Genomic DNA, 18,989 nt, shown 5'->3' on the forward strand with positions numbered 1-18,989 from the left:
TATAAAATAAAACGACTTTGTTTTAACCACTTTTTAAAACAAAGTTGTTTTAATTTATAAAGTTTATGAAATGTGCCACAAAGTATCTGCGAAAAACATTAAAGAAATATTAATTATTAATTAAAACCAATTATTGTATATTATTATGTATTATTTTTCTCCAAACTGTCATCATGGAAATTTTTACCACTTTTACCCACTATCAAAATACTTGAAAAACAATTGCATGGCGTTCGTTTGATTTGTTAACTTAGCTTATTATTAGTGGAGCTTAGTCGACTAGACATCCAGTCCTACTTCATCATGACTACTTCAGATATGTATCATTTTCTAACAATATTTTATGAAAACACATTTGCACACAAAAAATAACGGAGATCCGTTTGTTATTCAAAAAACAAAAACCAAATCAAAATTATCTTAAACTAAATAAATATTGACTTAATGTTTAAACAAAAACTGACTGGCTAAAATATTGAATTTTATAAAACAATGCATGAATAACAGACTTTGTTAATGATTCTGACGTGTAAGAATATGTATTTAATACGTTTCACTTTTATTTTAACAGCAATAATTAAATTACAAAGAGTAACCTGTTTATAAAACACGTTACCGTTGCAAAATTTATTTTTTTCTAAAGGGTTGGTAATTTTAGTAACACCTTGTACATGACAGTGTGTGGTAATATAAACTTGGGTTTTACAAAATGGCACTCATATAATATTCTATGTATCTTAAATTGCTATATATAATTCACATTGGTCACAAACAAGTTCTCGTCTAACCAACTAACTTTTTTTCGGGTTAGATACCTCGATTTTTTTTCTACCTTAATTTCCTTACAATACTAATCGACAGGCTGTTTAAAATAATAAAATCAACGTTCAAAAATAAAGTTTAAGTAATTTACACTATGTAGATCAGTGTTTCCCAACATGGGGCGTACGCCCCACCGCGGGGCAATTTGAATGAGGGCATTGCGCAAATCATTAGTATTTGTTGCATTGGTGTCGAAAAACGCATTTTACAAATTTGTACCCCACATAAAAACTCTGAGGCTCACATCAAACCCAAGGATTGCACTTGTTTTCCTATGAGTAGTAATGAATATAATGCATGTATATATTATTCATTTATGATAAATAAGTTCTAATAATAGTTTATATTGTATACGTGCATTTTTGAAGCAATTTTTTTGGCAATAAAAAACACGGGGGGGGCTTGGATGTTTTTGAATCGTTGAAGTGAGGTTTTGTACACATAAGGTTAGGAAACACTGATTTAGATGTAGAGAGAGAGAGAGTATTTCCATAGAGAGTTAATTTTCCTATGGAATGGACGCCCATAAGTGGTGATACAAATCCGTTAACTACGTAGTGCTGTTATTACACATTGACTACGTTGATTTCTTACGGTTTTTTCATTTTAAACCGGCTGTCTCTCCATCTTGTCAGGATGTTAATGTAACCGATTAAAAAATAGAAATGAAAAATAAAAACGTAAAAAAGGAAGAATAAATACATTTACTTTACGTAATCGACGTGTTTGTTTACCATCTCTGAAAATATACCTCCTTTATTCTAAAATATTACTTCACCTAAAAATATATGCTTATATGAAATTATCTTTTTAAAATATTTTGAGGGCAGCTAACAATAGACTGAGGATAGTTCTGGGAATATCAGACTCGTCATTCAAGGGGGGTATTATTAATAAATCTAAAACTTTTTTCTTGTGACGAAAGAAATTTCACATGAGGGAGGCTATAAGGGCGATATAAAACTGTTATTGTCGTTCCATATATAAACCAGTGACGCGCAACAAGGTGAAATCACGACTTTTATATTTACCCCCAGAAATATTTAAAGTCTTCCTTCGCAAAACAATGTTTGTTTTTGTATAATATTATTTCAATAAAATATTAATCTAGCTGAAAAGAAACATCGAATAAAAAAAAATCAAAATTGGTTTAGGATAAACTTATTGATCTCAAAATTAAGTCAGCAAAATAGCTGGTTTACAAAGTAAAAAACTCAGTTTTAAAACCTTCTACATTCCATATAAATATTAAAAAATAAATAGAATATTCAAATGATTTTAAATATTTTCAAAATATTCGAGAAATTCATTTCAGAAAAGTATTTCATTACATTTGTTGATAGGAATAATCCCTAATATTAATTCAATGTTATTCTGGACTGATACCTGAAACGAACGACTTCCTTTCCTTCACGTGTTATTCACGTTTTAGTGCCCTATGCACCATTGGGTTTGGATGAGAGTTTGAATGAAATAAATGAATAAAAGCCGAAATTCACAGTAGATAGACACTGTTATTTTATCATTATTAATTTTTTTTTCAAAAAAGGGTCCCACGAAAATTATCCTCTTACGCCAATCGCCTGAAATGTTTGGTTTCCTCCCCTTACAATATATTTGGCAAGTCGTTCCCCATCCTTATGGGGTTGAGCAATCGACGTCGGCCATTTTATTTACCTTTCGGCAAAAACATCGTCAAAACACCGGAGCGCGGCAATTTATGGGAAATGGCGCCACGTGGCTAGTCACATACAAATACACCCACCTTCCCATGTCCATATATTATGCGTAATACGTTTCAATATATTATATATAAGCATACAGGGCGTAACGAAAACATGATAAATGAAAACACTGCTATGATTCAGATCCAAAACCTATAAACTAATATGAAGAAAGTTTTTTCATAAACATAATTCGAAATTAATGGTGAAAATACATTTTTTTATATCACAAATAGTTATCTGTGCAATATATCACAAATAGGTAATCTATATAACCATGAAATATAATAAATAAAAAAACATTATTAAATATAAAAAAATGGTCATTCTAAAAATTACTTATTAATTCCATGACATGTTCAATACATTATAATAATATTTTTTTGAATGCAATTATAAACAGCTAGAATTTAAATTTGTAGGGGTCAAGTTTTTACTATAACGTTATTTTATTACATTTTTGACATCTCAATAAAGATGAAGAAGAATATGGAAGTCTTGGCATTTACAGGCCTTATGGCCGTCATAAGCTTGGTTAAGTGATCACTTTACACACATATAACATTCACCGATTCTACCCATGATATACAACCACACTACTTATTTTATTAGATGTAGGAATAAATAACATTTGCATGTTATTGATGTTTAGCAGTAAAACTTTTAATTTTCCATTTTCACTTGGATAAATGACGCTTAAATTATTATAACCACCCATTTAAATAAAGGACTTACCTATATTATATGTTAATTCTTGAAATTATCGACAAAATGATGTTTTTATGGCCTTTTCGGCTATAATAGATATGTTTTTTTATACCTACAATGCTTTTTATTTATTTTCTTTGACAGTTAGACAATGGTGAATAAGACAATTTTTTTCTATCACGCATCAAAATAAAGTGATGTTAAATATTTCAGACGGACCGCGAAAAGAACATTTAAATTGTTAAATTGATTCTAGTTCAGTTTCTGGCGTGTTAGCGCATTATAGTAATGCTTCATGTACATAAATGTCACGCTAACGTACTTAAAAATATTTGTCGGTTAAAATACAATTTGAGATGAAACGATTATTAAATATCCATCTTAAATTTTTAATGCGTCTTAAATAATATTATTTTTTAAATTTGTATCGTGCTTTTTGTAACACCATTTTCAAGAAGTATTTAGAAAGATAGCCAGACTAGCCTAGACTCGTATATAGCGGAGAAACTTTGAAGTCTTAGTAAGTATTTCTTGCATTTATATTATTTATTACTAAGAAAGATGAAAGAAAAATGATATCATAAAAGTGTGTAAGTATGACGAGTACAAACAAAAAGATTTTTCTAAAATAAACTTACTTATGTAATCTGTATGTATGGATAGTATAAAAATGAATAGTATAAAATCGTAAATATTATAAATTATTATTTTGACTCCACTTCAAAATCATGTATATTTTTTAATGGTTTGATGATCCTGAAACAGGTGATCATTTTATAAATATAAGCTGTAATGGGGCATCGTTAAGTGGTATTTTCATTTATTTTTTAAACCATTCATCGTTTACATACATATAAGTTATACTTATAAAAGCGTTCAAATAGCTCAAATTTAACTTTCTTGAATATTTTTCGCAGATACTTTGTGGCACATTTTATAAACTTTATAAAATAAAACAACTTTATTTGAAACCACTTTTTATTGATACATTTTTGTACAACCAGCTTTGTACAACAACCTTGTCATCATCAGGGCTAAACATGTACTGTACACGTTTTATTCTGATTATGACAAGGTTAAATATGTACTGTATTTACTGTATTTATAATTATATTTAACGTAATTTGATAAAATACGACAAATAAAGATTATTTTAATAATTGTTAACGCGTTTGTTAGAATATAGCCTTTGAAAAACAAAATCATGAAAAGTCGAATTATTACATGCCCTCCAACATGGTAACATCTTGCCTTTGACAAATAGCAAACCGATATAAAATGGCGTCCGTGAAAGTGATATAAGCGAGTTAGAAGGTTGTTTTGTGGAACCGAACTTCAAAATGGAGACCTCCCTCCTCCCCGAGTCACATTTCTACTTTATCTAAACTTGTCCGAGATTAATAACAAGTCAATAACTTATCAATAATGATCGAGTATTTATGTGGGAATAGGAAACTAACTTATTTTGTATGAATACGAGTACACGTGAGAGTGTTGGAAGCGAAACATTAACCTAGTAAAATTATTTGAGGATTTAAAATAAAAGAATTACATACATTTTTGTTTATTTCAAAAGTTTTTAAGATATAAACGAATGGTTAAGCGGCATTTGTTATTTTAGAATATAGCTTACCGGGCAATATTTATTTTAGCATCAAAAACTTTTGTATTTTATTTAAATAATTAATTTAATTTGCAACATTTTGAATGTGTCCAAATACTCTTTCACATATCTGGATTATCTCCAATTAGAGGTCTATGACGGTCGTAAGCCCTGTAAATGCCCAGACTTCCATATTCTCCTTCATCTATATTGAGATGACAAAAATAATGATCAATTCTATTTTTGCGTCCCTGAATCACATACGTATGTAAGAGATGTTCACGTGTTTATTATTATATTACTCAAACACTTTTTGAAAAATTGAGAAAAAACCCAATCTTTAGATCTTGAAGAACTGACTTCAAAGTTTTATATTTGTCTTGATTAGAATTATACGTGTAAACCTCCAAATATTTTAATAAACCTCAAATTATGTGATGTATATATATACATATATATATATATATATATATATATATATATATATATATATATATATATATATATATATATATATATATATATATATATATATATATATATGTATATATATATATATATATATATATATATATATATATATAATATATATATATATATATATATATATATATATATATATATATATATATATATATATATATATATATATATATATATATATATATATATATATATATATATATATATATATATATATATATATATTTATATATATATATATATATATTATATATATATATATATATATATATATATATATATATATATATATATATATATTATATATATATATATATATATATATATATATATATATATATATATATATATATATATATATATATATATATATATATATATATATATATATAAATATATGCATATACAATGGTTTATAATTTAAAATTATCAAAGTTATATGGAAATGATTGGAAACGGGTAATATAAAGATTTTTCTGTGTAAATAGTATGTTAAAATATAAAGTATGTTGGTACATTATAAATCTGGAATATACAATTATTTTCCAGAATTCGAAAAAACGCAATAATTTTATACTATTCATACATATTTGTTCAATTGGTAAAAACATTTAAGTACATAGAAGCTACAAGTGCATGTTTATTTTGTCACAAAGTAATATTTTTCGAGATAAAAAAAGCATATTTTATATAATTTACAATATTTTGTCATAAACGTTGATGTAACATTATTTCTGCTTACATCACTGCTAATAGATTATATTGTTATTAATGAAGAGTAAAAGCCAAAAGTGATATGGAAGTACACTTTTTACTCTTGAACATATTTTGGAATCGAACTGTGGAACTCTTGCGTGATAACCTAACGCAATAGCCATTACCAGGACAAAATAACAAACACTCGTTAACAGGGCGATGGCGGCTATTCCGTATTTCACCCCTATATAATTGTTTTCCAATCCATTAAGTAGGTACCCTGATACATAATTCCTACGTGAACCGTTTGGACGCCATTGAAAACAACTTTTAACGATTAGTTATACGAAATTTATATGCTGTCATCACCTTTTTTTATATTAGAAAATGAATTAAAAGAAAAACATGAGGCCTTCGGATTTGTCTGATTTGTGTGTGTATTGTTTAAATATGAATTCCATTTTTGATCGCCTTCGGAAACAAAAACAAAAATATACATTATAGATGTCTCGACAGAGAATAAGCGAATTGATGAAAATGTTATATGGAATTCGAAGCATTTACAGGGCTTATAATCATCGTCTGGTTTAAGCGATCACTTTATACACTCTGTACTATTAAAAATTCAAACTTTATTGAACTTGTATTTGATTTCATTTTTTTAAATATTTTTAAGTACATAAGTATGTAATATAAGAAACTGTTCGAATGCTAGTTGAAAACACAGGTTTTAAGCCCTGTAAATGGCCAGACTTTCATATTCTGTTATCATAAATTTACTTTTTTCATATTGTGACATATATAATATTTCTTGATAATAACCCATCGGGTGTAAATCCGGTATTTATGACAAAGATATGATCGTAATTGAAAAATTGTTAATTTGAATAAAAAAATCATTTCTCTTTTTAATTAATTCTAGGGTATTTCATGTATCTTTTTCTTCTCCAACTCTGTATTTAAATAGTAAAATTATGTATTCGAAAGTTAAGAGAAAATATCTACTTGATTGATTCAAAGCATGGACCTTTAGTTTTTCAAAGTGTTTTATGTGATTCCCCGCAAAAGAAGAATTAAATATTTATCACATCGAATTAATTTAATTCAACGATAAATTTATAAAATTTGGATGGACAAAAGGCAAGGTGTGTTTTATAAAAAGTGAATTCAGATAAAATGATAAAAAGACGCCTTGTTTTGAAAACGCTTTTAAACTCATTTTGAAAACGCTTAGTCGAGTTTTTATTTCCATAGTTTTCTCTATTCCTAACAACCATTCCCCAAACTCACGCACAGTTCCTATTGTGGCAATAAAATCAAATCGATTTAGCAGAAAATACCCCCGAGACAACTTTTGTACCGTAATGTGATGTCCCTTCAACTTTTCATTGTATTATCATTGTGTTTAGATTATATTCGTTTACACGTGATTCAGAACGTCATAAACGTGTTTCGACAAACAAATAAAATGATATAGTTTTTATGACGCTTGAGCGAACTTTTATTGTGTTCCTACTGGATCTACCGCGGAAACATTTAAGATTAGTTCGTACAACGAAAACTTTTACGGTGTTTCCCGTTATCACATAACATCGTTGTAATTTTCTATTTAATTTCTTCACGCTAAATCAAGCATGGTAGTAAAGATTTTCAGCTCAATTTCCATTTGTCTTTTTCAAAGAATGAAGTGCTGGCAAATAATTCTTATATAGACATTTATTTATATTATACTTTTACTTCTTATTCTTACCCTCATCCGCATCTGATGATTCATGGGACAGCACATCAGATCGACGCTATGTAAAATTGATCAATCATAAGACTAACATGCTTTTTAGAAATATATATATGCAATTAATATTTTTTTAAGAAAATTCTTACATTTTATTTTAAATTATTATTTTATAATTGAAAATGAATTATATAACGATATATAAAATTTTCGTTTGATAGGGAAAATATTTTTCTTTTTCCAATTTGAAAAATTACTAAAAAAAGGAGATAAAAATCACAACATAACTAGAAAAAAACTATTTTTAAAATATTTATTAATATAGATGCAATAGTACCAAAATACCAAAAAAATAAATTAAAAATATTGGAAAATAACACCAAAAAACGTGAATTATTTGACTGCCTCTCGGATATCTTACCTTCAATATCGAATTTCAGTGAAATTCTCTCTCTTTCTATTAAAAATCACTTTTGTGCATATTAAAAAAAAAATTGACTGAAAAAAATCAATGAAAAATGAATTATTCTTGTTAATAAAGATTTGATCTAGTTTTAGTTAGGTACATATACGGTACTTCAGAAGCTACTATAAAGTCACATTTAACACAAATGGACTTGGACTATTTTAATCAGATTCTGAGTAAAAATTAATCATTTTATTTTAATCATTCATTACTATTATAAGGGTATTAAAAAAAATATTATAAAGCTCCCTTACATTTTATTTTATTTTTGGAATATGTTTAAAATATTTACTTCCTTTTTTGTACGCACAACTGTTTTCTTTTCCATGGGCTAATATATAAATATGTTAGTATTGTTTTGCCACGTATTGTCCACCAAAAACGCTGACTTCTGAAACCAGTGATTTATTCACATACCATTGAAGTCACAGATAGTATATGTTTATAACGCATTTATTTTACTACGACCAACATTTTATACTCTCTGCTTTTGAACAATAGAAAACGCTGATGTATTTAAATATACAAAACTGTGTGTTTTCTATGTCACTGTAACAGATTACGTGTTTAAATTATTCAATCGTTTCACCATTTTAAATTTCTTTTATTAATAGCACCTAAAAGAAGAGAAAATATAATAGTCTAATTATTTTTCGATTGTGCTCAATACCATAAAATAAATTATTTCACGTGTGGAATGTATGTATTAATATCAGATGATACGAAAAAGAATTCCTCATAGATGTTATTTAAGTTTTACAAGGAATAACTTGTGAAATATTGTGGTAAGAGAGAATAGATAGAGAAAGAAAGCAGGAATAATATTATATCACAACAACCAGATCAATTATTGAAAATATGTTTTTAGCAAATACTTTCGACTGTAAAATGTACTACCGATAAATAAAATCAATTATCCGATTTCAATGATCATCTAAAATACGTTTAAAATTGTGTAAATATTGAGAAATATAATTTTATGGTTCGAAAAACTCATTTTTGATAGATAGAACCGAGTTGACAGTAAGCAATGTATTTGAATTTGACGGTTAAATTTGTAGTTTTATTAACATATTCGTGATTGTTTATTTATTTTATTTCGATTGGACGTAAAACGAACCCCGCTGTGGTCAGAAGAGCAGGAATTTATGGATTATTGACTATAAAACGCACCCCTGTTTGTTTACAACCCCTCTCAAGTGACCCGTGAAGAAGACGCAAAGTGCGACGTCTGCTAGAAACTTTCCTCTGTTTGCAGGCGTTGGCGTCGCGACGCTTCTTTGCTTTTCTCTTTTCTCCAGACCAGGACTGGAATCATGAACACTGTCGGGCATTACAATCACAATTTTATCGAAGATGTTGTCGGTAATCTGAGAATCTTCTTAACCAGAATTTTGAGTTTTTTTAAGGACCAGTCTGTCTTCTGTGTTTTTTCTACCACCCAAAGCTCAATAGGGCACCGCATCGGATATTAATTTGATCTTTATAAATATAAGGTCTTGCGCTCCGCCATCTTGAATCTAGGAGTAAAATATATTTAATGCTGTTCGTAAAACACATGTTAACAAGTAGCTCAGTGTGAATAACAAACAAACCGCTAAATGGAAAGAAAATGATGGAGGAGGAATAAAAGGTACTTTTAATAAAAAAGGAGATACCGATAAAAGCAGCAATGGCTATAGTACTCAGCATTGCATGCCTGTACTCGTTAAAATTTTTGTAAGTTCAACAAGGTATTTAAGATGTTTCTCTTTTACCTGGTTCATATAACATCTTCTTGATTTTTCTCTTCCACTCTTGCTTACTATTTTTCCTCTTACTATTTTTACTGAAAAGTTTGTCATATCGCGTATTGTTTTCTAAAATCTCCAAAAGTTTATTTTTGTTCACTTTTGCTAGAACATCTTCCTTTATCGTTTTTTTTGTCCTACCAACTGCTTCCATCCTTCTCTTGAAACAAATTTTAAACGCTTTTCATCTTTCACTGTGCAATTTAATAAGTGTTCAAGCATTATGAAAGGATTTGTCAATTATTCTCAAATACTAAAATGTAATTCGAAAAACTCTGATATACTTATAATTCTATAAAAGTTTCCGAAATTTTATAAATACCTTATTGATTATTTTTTCTCTATTTCACTAACAAAGGTAATACTTTATTTGCCCGGAAAATGTAAATATGTGCGATTTGTTGCATTTAATAGCGTTCAAGTATCGTATCGGTAATACTAACATTATGTTTATTGGTGAAGTATCAAATAATGAAGTAATATTAAACTTAGATGCTTATTAATATCGATAGTGTTCATGATTCAGCCCCAGCTCTAATTTCCGTTCCTTTCATTCCGTGATGCCCGTTTGCAGAGAGAAAACTTTAGCGGCAAACATAAGTACGAATTACCGTTACCGCGGTCGTTTGACGTTTACAAAGTTTTTAAGGGTGTTGTAAAAGATATTCAGTTCTCGGGAGAATATAACAGCTCGTGATAGTAATTAATTTAAATTCTCCGGTTATTTTTCCACGAACTAAGGAGATTCTAATATTTTTCAGACAGCATGAAAACAATTTTTTTGTGATCCCTGTGAATAGATACACTTTTGAATGCTATTTTTTGGTAGATACCTATTAATTTCTTAAGTATGTTGAGAAAAATTATCGGGTCACTTTTCTTATCATGATCATATAATTAATTTAATAAAAATACTTATTTTCCTTATACTCGTACTTTCGGTATTTATTTTCTGCAAATTAACGCTGTCGGTAGCAACGCAAGTATTGGTCACTGAAATGAATTTTAAATGACATATTTACATAATAATAAAAATACTTATGAGTTTTTCATAATTTTTAAATATTACCTGGGTGAAAATAATATATATATTTTTTAAATGATTTCTTATTTTGATTACAAAAGAAAACTTTCGAGAACCCTTTGGATGAGGAATTCATAAGTTTAAAAAATTACAATATAACACTATTACATACATACATATTTTAAAATTCTTACTGTATTGAGAAGCAAATTCTTGACCTTAAATGGTGTCGTCAATAGTATAGCCATGACCACGGATGTTAAAATGATTTAACTGTAATCTTCGTACAAAGAAAGAACTTGGAGAAGAACAAAGAAAGAAGAAGGTAGGATTCGTACCGTAAATATATATTTTTAATAATCACTAAGGCTTCAAATGCTAAATTGAATAGTCACGTAATTTCTATATAAAGATTCACAAATGTCAACTTCTTCCTTTTTAGTCTTGTTTTAAAACTTTCACTCAACATGTTCATTCACGTCTTTCATTCGATTATTTTATTATTATTAATCGCCGTGTCAGAATGCAAGTGTGTTTTTTTATTTTTTAAAGTGTAATAAAACATTTTACTTTAAGGTAATTCCTATATATTTTTCCCATGTATTTTTAATTCCCATATATTTTTTTGTTTTTAATTTTTTGATTCGGCAGTCGCTTTGTGATGATTATTCGTTTTATAATCTAAAATCTATCAATTTTCAAACACTGTATGGTATTATTAGAAAATGATGCGGAATGCATCGAATCGCTTGTCACAATAAATTTTTATATTTATTTTTTTAAGATATAGTGATATTACCTGGTAAAATTTAAATTAAACAGTTATTTTATTTTGAATTTATTCAATTAGTGTTTAATTTAACTATTAAAAGGTCAACTTTTAATCACATTAACCGGTTACCGATTTTGACACTGAGATTTATTTGTTGTTTCTTTGGGTAGCGTCAGTTTGAAACAAGAAAGCAGTTTACAACATTTTGAGTATGTCCAAATACTTGTTCACAAAATCTGGATTATCTCCAACTACAGGAGTTATTTTTATATAATTTTTTGACATCTCATAAAAAAATTACCACACTACTCAAATTCTTGAACTTCCAAGAATTTAAGTAGTGTGGTTGTCAATAATGGGTAGAATTGGTTAATGTTACACGTGTGTAAAGTGATCACTTAAACCAGCCTATGATGGTCGTCAGCCCTGTAAATGTCCAGACTTCCATATTCTTCTTCATCTTTGATGAGATGTCAAAAAATTATAACAACGCAGTTCTTTAATATGTAACATACATATTAACAATCCAGTTAGTTCATAATATCCGAGTTCATACATCCCCTCGTCACGCGCTAGTGTTAGATTACCAGGAGTGGATAAGGGGGTAGGAGGCTTCAGTAGAGAGGGAGGCAATAAAAGTCTCAATCCGATTTGCATACGGCCGCCAGGAGACAGCTGACAGATGAGGACAGATGGAGACCTACCCCTGCCAACAACCCTTATTGCTTTATTCCACCTACTCTCGGAGACCACTCTGTCTACTGTCTTGATTATATTTATTTTTATCTTTTTTTACTCATATTGAAACTATAAAAAGAATATCAACTTACATCCCAAATATACATTTCCTAAGATGTCGAGCTTCGGATATTTTACAAACCATTTAAGCATACTTCTCATTGTCAGAAATGTGCAATATTTTAAAATGCAAGAGCTTATTTATGCACCTACTTTATAAGTTTTCTATTTTTTTATGAAAATTCATTTTTGGTGTTTACGCTGTTATCACATATTTCACACACAAAAAAACATCCTGGACATACGGTGATATTTATCAAAATTTTACATATGAAACTGTAATTTTATTTTTCATGGGATCGATTACGAACAATGTTTTGGATACTGAACAAAATCGCAAACATCTGTATAACGTAACTTAAAAGTAAATGAACTATTTTCTACTAAATTAAAATAAACGATTATGTGCAGCAATTTTTCATTGAAAAGAGATTTCCTTTTTTAATGTTTAAGGATGTGTTGTCAAAACATCTTTTGACAGATTAGTTTATGCAGTTAATAAACAATTCTTTGTGGGGATGCTTTGCCTAACGCTGACGTACCGATTTCTCAGCGGATATATAATAGGGTCTATTTGGGTGCTATCAACTTCTTCTTTGACCTGCTTTTGAAAACCCTTATTTATCGCTTTTAAATTTATAATGGCCGCATTTCATATATTCGGGTTAAATATCAGATGGACAATGTTTGACATAGTTACATATATCACACTGCTTAAAAATAACACTGCGGCGTGCAAGAGTTTTAGCCGTATAAAAAATACAAAGCATCAAATCCTGCTCTCCTTTTCCAAAACAAATCTGATACATTTATTTATGATAGATAGAATCTAGTTTTGATAGATAGAGTCTAAAAAACACATAAGATGTTTTAATAAATTAAAACTTGTTGGCCGTAACTGTTTTATCATGGTAGTTCTGTCAACGTTTAAATTTTTTTAAATGTTTAAGAAGGGACTACAAAAGATTTATATCTTACTATAGAAGTAGTGTATAAGCCCGTACACTTTTATTTCACCCGCTACATCAATTATAGTTTTTAAAACATTTTTATAAATTTATAATTGTTATTGTGTGTTGAGATAGATTGGGCTGTTAATGGAAATGGCTGTAAAAAAATAATGGTAGTATAAATTTATGAGGCGAATGTGGATGGTGATAAAAACAGTGTGAGACCGAGAAAAACTTGGCCTGATCACGTATTTCAAATATTGAAAGGTGATCAGGACAGAAGTCGCGGAATAATCGGCGGGTATATATAAGGAGATGCATGAAAGTAGATGAAGCGAAGATTGTTTGCAGACAAATTGATGTAGCGTTCCATACTCTCTTTCTACCCTTGCAAGAAAGAGGCATGGTGGTTAGTTTAGTTATAAAGATAAATAAAAACATACAAAAGATATATTAATGGATTAAACTTTTTTTTAAAGTGGTTGTCTTCTGTAGTTTTATTTGTGTTGCATTGGTTTTGTTTTCTTCTTTTAACTCGCAATCTTAAAGATTTTTTGGAATTCTTGGAATTCGACTTTTTGAAGAAAATTTTTTTTGAACTCCTTACCTTTCAGTAAGTCTTTATTTCAAAACCATGTATTTATTTCGATGAAAAACTTATCTTTTAAATACGAAAACGACTCAGTAAAAAAAACGGTTCGTTAAAAAAAATCAATTACCTCAAATGTTATCAGGGTTTTAAGAGAATTAATTTGCGATTTATTTTATATCGGGCCTTAATTTTAACAAGTAATATAATATTTACGTAGTTTAGTCTCTGTTGCCCCTCTCATACAGTGCGTAAACTCGAGCTAGGAATAAAAAATCAAAATCAAAATTGAATGCGGAAAAAAACAGGTGAGTCTTTCTTACCTCTCTCAATCTCATTGACTCGTACCCTCCTTCTGAGCCTCGGCTCCTGGCATCCCCTCCTCCGAAGCTGAATTGTTTACCTCTTCGCTATTCGCAATGAGTGCTGGCGCTTTGTTATTGTCGCGCGGTGATTTGTCGCTCCCGTGAGCTCGGCGCTGCGGAGGCGAGGGGAAGGACGGGAATGCTGATAGCTTTCGGAAAAAATCGCCAGATGGCAATCGATTGACAGATCGTCTGTTTGGGGTTTCCAGGGAATTCAATCAATTTGTTGTCGATTTCGATATTGCTTTGGTTGATTTTGTGAGCTTTATTCAAAACACCGTGTATATATAATTTTATTTTTCTCGATACTTTATAGGCTTTGAAATCTTCTTCAGATATTGAGTATTAAAATTAAAATTAAAATGTGACAGGTTGTGGTCTCGTGATTAGTGTCGCTGGCTCTTGAGTCAGAGTTTCTGGATTCGAACCCACTCTACCACAATTTGATACCGATTTTTAATAATAAATTGCTTAGGCTCACAGAAAATTATGACATTGAAGTATTCTTGTAAATGATAAAAACACAAATATTTCTCTTTAAAAAAATACTACAATTAAACGTGTTGAGTGAAAACTATGTACATATATACATATATATATATATATATATATATATATATATATATATATATATATATATATATATATATATATATATATATATAATATATATATATATATATATATATATATATATATATATATATATATATATATGTGTGTGTATATATATATATGTATATATATATATATATATATATATATATATATATATATATATATATATATATATATATATATATATATATATATATCACACATCAATAAGTTATCGTAATAATAATATTAAATAATCAAACCAAGATTTTTTTAAACTTTTTAATTTTATAAAACAAGAATGGAAAGCCTCAAAGACCTCGTAGATGTTCGCGGTGACTATCACAAGCTTGTACGAGTCTTGGTATGCAACCCCAAGTGCCTTAGCCATTGCTGCTTCTATCATTTTCTACCTTACATTCTACTTCCATTTCCTTAATGGCGTTAATGTCCTTCATCTTGAGCTCCTACACTTCCGTCAATTTTTCCCCTCAAATATACCTCATTCTTAGTTTCCAAGAATTTGGAGAGCAGGAATTTATATAATCAACGATCGAGTTATCACTGCGTCATTTACATGTGGTGGCCTATTCACCATTCGGATGCTGATACGGACCAGAAAAAGAATAAGAGTACTAAAAAAAGTCATTTATCTTAAGAAATCAAACATTTTTCGATAGATCGTTATATTGTACAAACACTTCCTAGCTTCCTGGCTTGATAGTCAATTATATTAAAGGTCCGAGTCCTGTCCGAAATCCTTAGAAGTTCCAAGAATTTGAGTAGTATGGTTGTTAATCATGGGTAGAATTGGTGAATGTTACACGTGTGTAAGGTGATCACTTAAACATATGGTGGTCGTAAACCCCGTAAATGCCCTGACTTACATATTCTTCTTCATCTATGTTGAAATACTAAGAATGTTCGACGCTTACGCTTCAAATTTTGCAGGAAAAGATTATAACACGAAAAATAATTTTGTTGCATGTAATATTTGAATATGTACCAAAAAAATCAAATCAAATCCTTATCCGCACCCCAATGGTGCATAGGGCACTGCATCATATAAATGCAGTGTTAGCTTGATCGTTAACACATGAAGAAAAGGTGATCAGTCTCCCGCTTCGTGTACCAGTCCAGAGTAATATTTAATATTACAGTGAAAAAATTCACCTATATTTATTCGATCCCCCCCTGGGAATCGAACACGGGACCTCCAGAACGGTAGCCGAGCGTGCTGACTATAACACTACGGAGGTGGACATATATGAATATGTACATTCTCACAATATTATTTTACTTTGGAATTCTCAACTAATAGTCAATTATTACAGCGATTAAGGTCGTTAGCAGTCGACAAGTGTCGATAGCGGATTTAACATTTAGTATTTCTCTGTTTAACGGGTCCATTAATACACCTCTAAAACGATCTCCTGGGAAGCGTAATGCATCCAACTTTGCATCAGCTAAAGGCAAAACGTGAAACAATACACCCTAGCAATATACCGTAATTGACTCGGAAATACATATGTTGCCTGGGGTCTAAAACGAAGAACTAGCTATCTTAGTATTTAAACATTTCTCTTATATTGTAGTCAAATGATTTTAATTTCATTAATTGATTCGCTAGTCATTTTGCGGTTAAATCTATCCAATTAAAATTAAGGTTTTACTTAGTAAATACTACTATTAGTGATTATGGTACTAAGTAAAACTTCAATTAAAAATAAATGAATTTATTATAAAATACGGAAACACGATTTTTGCGTAATTCGAATTTTTCTATTAAAATGGCAGATCTTCGTCTAACCCTTATCCACACCCAATGGTGAAAAGGGCACTGCATCATATTGATTCAGTGTTATCTCGATCGTTACATACATGAAGGCAACGTAATCAATTATTTCAAGGTAATCAGTCCAAAGTGATAAGAAATAAATATTATACTGAGAAGTAATGAAAATTTAATATTTATTTTGACCCCTCCTTGGGAATCTAACGTAACGTAACGTAATCGTAACCTAACGCGCTAAACACGACACTACGGAAGGGGGTGAAATCATGTCAATTGCTTAATTCATGTTGAACGTTGCATATTTATAATTTATGTATTTATTTTAAATCAAATACAGATTTTTTGCACATGTTAAAACTGTCACATTGAATTGTATGGCTACATAAAGACCGTCAGTCCATTTGATCTTCACATTCGTTTGATAATGCCATAACTAGGCGAAATAATCACAAAACTAATTTTTGATGTGTTTTATTGTTAATAAAATACAACTTAGTAGACTCAAAAAATCTGTGTTTGATTTAAAATTAATACATAAATTAAAATGGAGTTCTACAAATTAAACGCCAAATCAATAAATAAATATTTATAATTTGTTACTTTTAATTTTAATTTAACGTTTATCCTTCACCTAAAGCATAAGGCTGACCACATTTGCATTAAAGTTTTATTTACTTATTTTATCGTATGAACAAAGGTATATATTCAAAAGTATTGAATCAAAAAAATCATTGCAAGGATCGAGAATCAGGAAATTTTAATTTTTATTTGAATAAATGCATTATAATTTTAATATTATTCACTTAACTGTGCATAAACATTTCATTTACCTCAAACCTACATATATTTTAATTTTTACCCATATTTCATTAGCTGAAATATATTCACTGCAGTAAGTCTATGTTTTGAAAGTATATTTCTGTTGCGCGCTTAGCATGGCCTTCAGATGATGCCTGTAGATAGAACACGAAACATCCCTCCCAGACGCTACAATCTGCATCCGCCAACACCCTTCACGGCTTCTGGTTTCTTGGCAGAATGGTACAAATCTTCCACTAAAAGTCAAGCGCTTTCAAATGCTAGAAGTCATTCAAAGTAGAAGGAGAAAACTATTTATGACCGAATCTATACGTCAAAAATTTCTTTTGCTGTTGTTGAAATTTTTATTTTTACATTCTTGTAAGATTTAAATATAAATGTTGGAATATTTGTTCATATACATATTCATATACATAACAAAGTTTTAATTTGTATCAGAAGATGAAAACAATTGTCGTTTTTCAACAATTTCGAAACTAGTCGTAAATAAAAATAAAACTCGATAAAGTGGATTATTCAAGTGTTTAATTTTAATAAAACTTCAATTTCATACTATTTCTGTGAGCCTTTGCGGCTGATTATGAAAAATAGGTATTAAATTGTGTATAGAGTGGGTTCGAATGTAGAAACTCTGGCTCAAAAGAGTCCGCGACGCTAACCACGGGACCACAACCCGACACAAAATACTAAAATAGCGTTTCATAGCGTGTTGTTATATAAAATTACATCGAAGTTTAAGAGGATGGGAATAAATATCTTAGCTTTTGAAATTATAGCAAGTTACCAATTCCAACGACTCGAATAAAATAAAACGAATTAGCTCTAGTCAATCAGAAACAAGTGATTTTGTATGTCACAAGGAACAATTACTGAAATTAGCCAATGGCAGTTCGTTAATCCTGTGCAACGCAGACGTCTATATTTCATTATCAAAATTGATTCGTATTTAGTCCCTCGTGGGTTAAATTCAGTATTCGTGCGCAAAGACTTACTTAAAATATTACCATCTTGAAATTTGAGTCCTTTGTTGATTGGGTATTCCACTAAATGAAGATCAAACATTAAAAATATCAATTTGAGTAATGAAAGAATGGAAACCTTTTTTCATTGAGTAATGACTGATGAAAGTGAGCTTATTACCATAATGGGATGAATTTAATATCAAATTACATCGATTATCTTAGATCATGTAACAAAAGTAAATTTTAATATATCATGCCTAAAAGCTCGAGAGAACATTTTTCTTTCAATAATTT

The 18,989-nt window shown here is 29.3% G+C and overlaps 1 protein-coding gene across 1 annotated transcript in view; it reads left to right on the forward strand.

Annotated features, from left to right (window-relative positions):
- The window catches only part of LOC148301208 (extracellular serine/threonine protein CG31145), an 82,522-nt gene that overhangs the window by 45,049 nt on the left and 18,484 nt on the right, over nucleotides 1-18,989 (forward strand). The window lies entirely within an intron of this gene.

Source organism: Brachycentrus maculatus, unplaced genomic scaffold (assembly GCF_059751285.1).
Source record: "Brachycentrus maculatus isolate JH-2025_06_01 unplaced genomic scaffold, ASM5975128v1 h1tg000589l, whole genome shotgun sequence".
Classification (NCBI taxonomy): domain Eukaryota; kingdom Metazoa; phylum Arthropoda; class Insecta; order Trichoptera; family Brachycentridae; genus Brachycentrus; species Brachycentrus maculatus.